Here is a 6,390-nt window from a genome sequence, read left to right as displayed (position 1 = left end):
GAGCATCTAGACGTTCTGAAATAAACTGAGTTTTTAAGAATAACTTAGTGACTGTGGATTTTCCCTTAACAAACCCATGTTGAGATGGAGATAGGTAAGTGGAGACGTGATTAGAGATACGAGAATGAAGTACGATTTCGAATATTTTTGCAAAATTATTTATAATTGTAATCGGACGGTAATTAGCAATGTTGCTTCTACTATTTTTCTTGTGGACTGGTGCGACCCGAGATACTTTCCACTTCATTGGGAAATAAGATTTTTTTGTTATTAAATTGAAAATAATGTTTAATGGCCTACAGAAAATGGAGGCACAATCCCTAATAAGAAATGACGGTATACAATCGGGACCAGCTGTCAACGTAGGTTTGAGTTGTTTAATGGCATTACGAATTTCATCTTCATTAATCTCTGTCAAATAGATAATATTTTTATATAAGCTGCCTAAACTGTTCTCACGCATTGAAGTACTGGAAACCGACAAGCTATTAAATGATTTACCAAAGAAATCTGCAAAAGCATCTACTATATTTTGTGGTGATGTTAGCTCCGTATCATCATATTGCATTATGTTTGGTATACCAAACTTTTTTGTTTTATGTTTAACAAATGTCCAGAACTGTTTAAGGTTTACTTTGATCTCATCAGTAACACGTTTTAAATATCTGTCATAAGCATCTCTAATTAGTTTTTTTATTTCTCTTCGGTACAATTTGAATGTTTCTGGAGATAGAAGCGACTTATCTTTTTTGTATTTCAGTCATGCTTTATGCTTTTGTTTGAGACTTTTAATAATTTTCTTGTCAAACCATTTAGAGTAGGTACCGAGAGGCTGCCCTTTCGTTGGCACAAAAGAATTAAAAATATTTAAGAGTTTGTCGTAAAATAACTCAATAGCCCCATCGACATCTTTTGCAGAATCTAAAAACGAAAAATCAACTTCGGATAAGTGACAGTATAGAGATGGAAAGTCTGCTTTTTTAAAATTAAATTCACCATGAGTTTTGATTGGAATACAAGTTGTTTTCTCCTTCAAGAGACATACACTGACTTCCAAGGCAGGATGATGCGCATCCTCTAGGGTTAACACTTCCTCTGCATAAATTACGTGACACTCTGTATTGCTAAACACAAGATCTAAAAGACGTTCATTAGAATTGAGAACAAAATTTTTTTGGGAAAGACCAAGAAACTTGCTGAAATTGTCACAGTCATACTAGATGTTGGATGATATAACACTGGACGAATAACAGCTAATATACTCAGGGATCTTGAAATCACCGAACACGATTATATTTGACTTATAAAGAACATTTACAGACATTAAGGACTCAAAAAGAATTGAATAATCATCAACTCCACAAGAAGGTGGGACGTATAGAACAATAATATGTAGACATTGATGAAGATCTTCTGCTTTAATTTTAACCTACATGATGTCAATGTGTTTTAATTCAGCAAATCTATAGTAAAACTGTTCAAGCTCTAACATTATGACTTTTATCTCCTTCCTAGCTGCAATTAAAACACCACCACCTCTACGCATTGCAGTTGTAGAAAAATCGCGATCTTTTCTCAATACATTAAAGAGTTTTACATTAAAATATTCACCATCAAAAGAGCTTGAATTTAACCAGGTTTCAGTTAATATTATTAAGTCATACTGGGACATCAAAGTAGAGTTAAGAAGAATTTCAGACGTTTTGGTGTTAACACCTCTTACATTTTGGTAGTAAATATTTAAATATTTACTGGTATTCACTATACGCTTAGGACATTTAGAAACTAGAGATGAGGTCCTTAATTGCTATTTAATTGAAAGAATGCTAGTTTTAAATTCCGCTTTCGCTTTATGGTAAGCGTGACACTTGTTAAAGTCCCAAACTGCATGATCTACCGATAGATTGCTACTTTGTTTAGTGTTCAGTAATGTGCAATTAACGCATTGTAAGGTTTCGGATTTGCAATTTTTAACATCATGGGAGCCAGAACATCTAGGACATCTAGGTAGCTTTTGAGAGCATTGCTTCTGATAATGGTGATAACCACAACACTGGTAGCATATTTTAATATCTATTGCATCGTATACAAGACAGTCATCATACCCAACGATTAGGTAACCTTTTTTAATCATGTTATCATAAGTAGCCCGATTTACTTCTACGATAGCTTGAAACCTTTTTTTGTCTTTTCGTAACGGTACTATTTTATTAGTTACTTTACAGTACGGTTCACCAACAAAGAGATATCGGTTTTGATGGATTACATAATCAGAGAGATTTTCTGTAGTAATTTCTTCATCAGTTATACCAACGATTCTAATACGACGATTGATAACAGGTAGCTGTTTAATGGTGTATTTTTCACCCAAATTATTATCATTGGCAAGTTTGGAAATTTTTTCTGTATCTTCAGATTTATCACATCGAACAATTAAACTTCCATTGTCTCCATTTTTTGTATTTCTTATTGAAACACCCGATTTTACTGGATCAACGTTGCGTAAGATATCAGATTTGGTTGCCGATACACTTTGAGATTGATCCTTTGGTTGAAAAATAATTGCTGATGTTTGTTTAAGGGCTTTAGCATAAGTGGTTTCATCATCAGTTTTCTCAGGTTTCGAGATTGAAAGCTTTAATTCATTAATTTGTGCTTGAAAAGCAGATGTTAATTCATTTTTCAAATTTTCAAAACCTTCTATCATTTCTGTAACTTGTTTCCCATTGTTTTATTAAGCTCAGCAATCTGAACATTGATGGAACTTACATTTCTTTCTATGTTACTTAAATAGGATTTTTCAGTCATTTGACAATTAATTTTGCAAACATCACAGATGAAGAACAAGTTTTTGCATTTTTCTAATAATTTGAATTCAGTTTCAGAAAAATTTACACATGAATGATGAAACCATTTATTACACGATCCTTCGCAACCAATCAAACCCTCTTTTTTTGAGGACTTACATTTACCAGAATTTGACATTATTTAATAACCAAATGTCTACATCTAACATTTAACATTTAAAATTCAAAGTGGTTGAGTGCACGCACCGATCGGCGATAATTACTTTTGATAATAATAGATAGATAAGAGCGGTTTTTATGTCCACTTCTTAAAAAGAACAATAAATCGCACTATGTGGCCTTATTAATTACTAAATACGAGAATTATATTAGCCTCCATTCAGAGAACCACCTTAATGTGTAGAGAACAAAATATGATGAATAATATTAATATAAAGTTTTTTTGTTGTTATTTTATTGCTGCCGTCCGGATTTTTATTAGAATCTGTCTTGGGATTTGCTTTTACAGGGTGACGAAAAAATTAATGAATGGGTGGATTTATTTTATTGATTAAATCAAGAATTCCAAACCTGAATACTTTGAAAGACCTACTGTAAAAATGAAACACATAAATACTAGACAGTTGGTTTATTTAACATTAAAACTCATAAGTGAATACACTGTCGATAAACCCACACCCAACACTTCTAAGAAACAAGGGCAGCAAGTCTACTAAATTGCGGTGTTGGTGGTACTAAATGTAACCTAAAAACAATACAAAATTACAAGATTTATAAAATCAGATCTGGTGTAATTAAGGTACTTACTTCTTTGAATAGAGACTTAATCACAGCATAAATCTGGGGTAGTTCGCTTTCCAGTTGTGGCCTCCATCACCACGACCATTACAACCATGATTTTGATAAATGTCTTAACCAAACTACTCATTATAGCTGCTTTCGGATTCAGTTCTTGAGTTAAAACTGACCCAATATGGAAATATTTGCGCTTTTATAAACCTTATCAGAGCACGATTTTCTAAATCATGAGGTCGAAATGTATATATAATAATTAATAAAACAAGTGTCATACTAAATAAGTGTTGTTCGACAACACCGATAAACAAAATATTTGCCAATTCGGTGTTTAGCACGCTTGTAATGAGCGAAAATATTATTAATTTCACCTGTGTCTTTGTTTTTCTTATCGAACATGTAAACCTATGAAATTTGTGATTCAGTGGATGATGGAACTAAACATTTTTTAATAATTAATTGGCATGCTAATTATAAGTTTCACACATTGTTTTGAACGCAATGTGAGGGAAATGATTAATTCAAAGGCAAAAATATTCAAATTTTGTAGTAGATTGTTTCATAACTCAGGAATTCTAGAGCTTCTAAAAGAAAAAAAAAAAGAAAAAAAAATATAAACTTTTCCAAAATAAATCCGTGATATCGTTTGTCCAACGAGATACTGAATGAGTTCTTCGGAGGTCTATTATTTCAGATATTTTCATATTATCTTAGACCATACAGTGTAGTTACCAAGAATACACAAAATGCGTAAAAACATTGTTTATGATTACTATTTCGTTTCCGTCTGTCTGTCCGTCTGTCCGTCTGTCTGCCGTCCCGGATTTTTATTACACAGATAATCTCCGAAAGTACTGGACCGATTGTTGTGACATTTTGTAATTATATTAAGAATATCAAGTAAATGGTAAAACGCTGAGCAAAATTTGCCTAATCATCCCCACCAATAATGGGATGACATCACTTGAAAATTGCATATAGTAAATGGGTTTTAGATTGTATTAAATAACATAGTCCTATACATGTAGTTTACGACTCCGTATTGAGTTTTTACCCGAAACATCCAGATTTTTGGAAAAAAAATCAAGATTATAAAACAACATTTTGCAATTTAATTTTGAATCTGCAAAGCCGAAAGCTTGGAAATCTTGCGCAGATGGTTTACAGTTATCATAAGCATGATACATTTTTAATCAAAATATATTTACTTATCCCCTCCAAAAAATTGATGACGTCAGCTCAAAAGTTTGCCAAATAAATTCTATCTAAAATGTACAAAATATGATGAGTCTGTACTTGTGATTTACCGTTCCATTTATAGTTTTTGAATTTGCATATATAAATATTATTTAATTATATCGTGAAAATTTATAGTTTTGTTCCACCAACTTCAATCGTTTCGAAAATTTCCCCAAAATTTAAACTTTGTCGAGTAAACGAATCACGGAACCTGATAAATTAAAACTGAAGTCGTACTTACCCTGTTTTCGGTCCTTTTCGGAAAAATATCCATTTTCTTCCGTGTTCACAGCAATAGCACAACACATTTTCCCTAATATTTATTAATAATAAATTAGAAATTCGCGAAATTGCTCTACTTTTACGCCAAAAGGAAGCGACGATCTTGTCGCTATCAAACAGAAATTAAAACTGACACAAAGGACCGAGAAACGTGACCTTTGGACAGGTAGCTCACGTGACAGTGGTGACGTCATCGCACGTCACGATGAGATTGCAAAAATCATTTTTCATATTTTGGCCGGGAAATTAGACATTTTCAGGATTAATTTAACAATATTTAAACAAATTGCTTTGTTTTTAATACCATCGTGTTTTTAGTAAAACGGTTTTCGGTTTGATTATCGTATATTAATAGTTACTTACCATATTTGAACATTATAAATAATATTAATTATGTCTAAATTTTATTTAATTATATCGTGAAAATGTATAGCTTTGACCGATCAACTTCAACCGTTTTGAATTTTTTTCCAAAATTTAAACATTGTCGAGTAAACGAATCACGAAACTTAATAAATTAAAACTGAAGTCGTACTTCCCCGTTCGGTCCTTTTCGGAAAAATATCAACTTTCGTTCGTGTTCACAGTACTAACACAACACATTTTCACTAATATTTATTAACCATAAATTAGAAATTAGCGAAAAGAAGTCTACAATTCACTATTCACTGCGTTTTACGCTTATCGGGGCAATGCATTTTATCTGTGTACTTGAGCAACCCGGGTCCGGTAGGCCCCCTAGTTGTATTTGTGTTATTAAATAAGAGTAATTTTAATAGTAAAAATATATGTTTAAGGTATGTTATTATTTTTAGCAAATAATAATTGCGTGTTACATAATGATTAATTTTTTCAATTAGCACAAATTAGTTTTGTAATCGACTAATCGAATGTTCAATACATACATTTCTTTCGCATAAATCGCATATTTGTTACTGTTTTATATCTTTATTTTTCAGACAAATTAAGCATCTTTTCCTGTTGCCACATGCGTCATTTGTTCACTTTTTCATTGTTGGACCAAACGCGAGGCGGGCTTGGCAGGTCCGTTTTGCTCTAGAATGTGCCGATTATGTTTAAGTGTAAATCTTGGGCAATAAAATTAATATTTTTAGAACCCTCGGTAGAATAATTTATCGTGAGATATTCTCAGAAATCGTGAAACGAGATTAAAATAAAATGAGTTTCAACAAAAATTTGAAAATTTAAAGTTGCACTCTGGTGATTCCGTCCTGCCAGGCAGCCCTTGATCCTATAAGGGGTTTAA

General features: G+C 32.2%; 1 long non-coding RNA gene across 1 annotated transcript; it reads right to left on the bottom strand.

The window, feature by feature from the left end:
- Positions 1-3,420: 3,420 nt before the first annotated feature.
- Positions 3,421-3,755, bottom strand: LOC135122960 (uncharacterized). Its single transcript, XR_010279505.1, has 2 exons — positions 3,615-3,755; positions 3,421-3,552 (listed from the first exon to the last, which is right to left on the bottom strand). It is a non-coding gene; the product is annotated as an uncharacterized LOC135122960 (long non-coding RNA).
- Positions 3,756-6,390: the final 2,635 nt, after the last annotated feature.

This window comes from Zophobas morio, unplaced genomic scaffold (assembly GCF_036711695.1).
Source record: "Zophobas morio isolate AGI-343-1 ecotype UQ-CSIRO unplaced genomic scaffold, CSIRO_AGI_Zmor_V1 ptg000006l, whole genome shotgun sequence".
NCBI lineage: Eukaryota > Metazoa > Arthropoda > Insecta > Coleoptera > Tenebrionidae > Zophobas > Zophobas morio.
The sequence above is the reverse complement of the archived record's forward strand: the minus strand, read 5'-3'. Positions and strand labels throughout refer to the sequence as shown.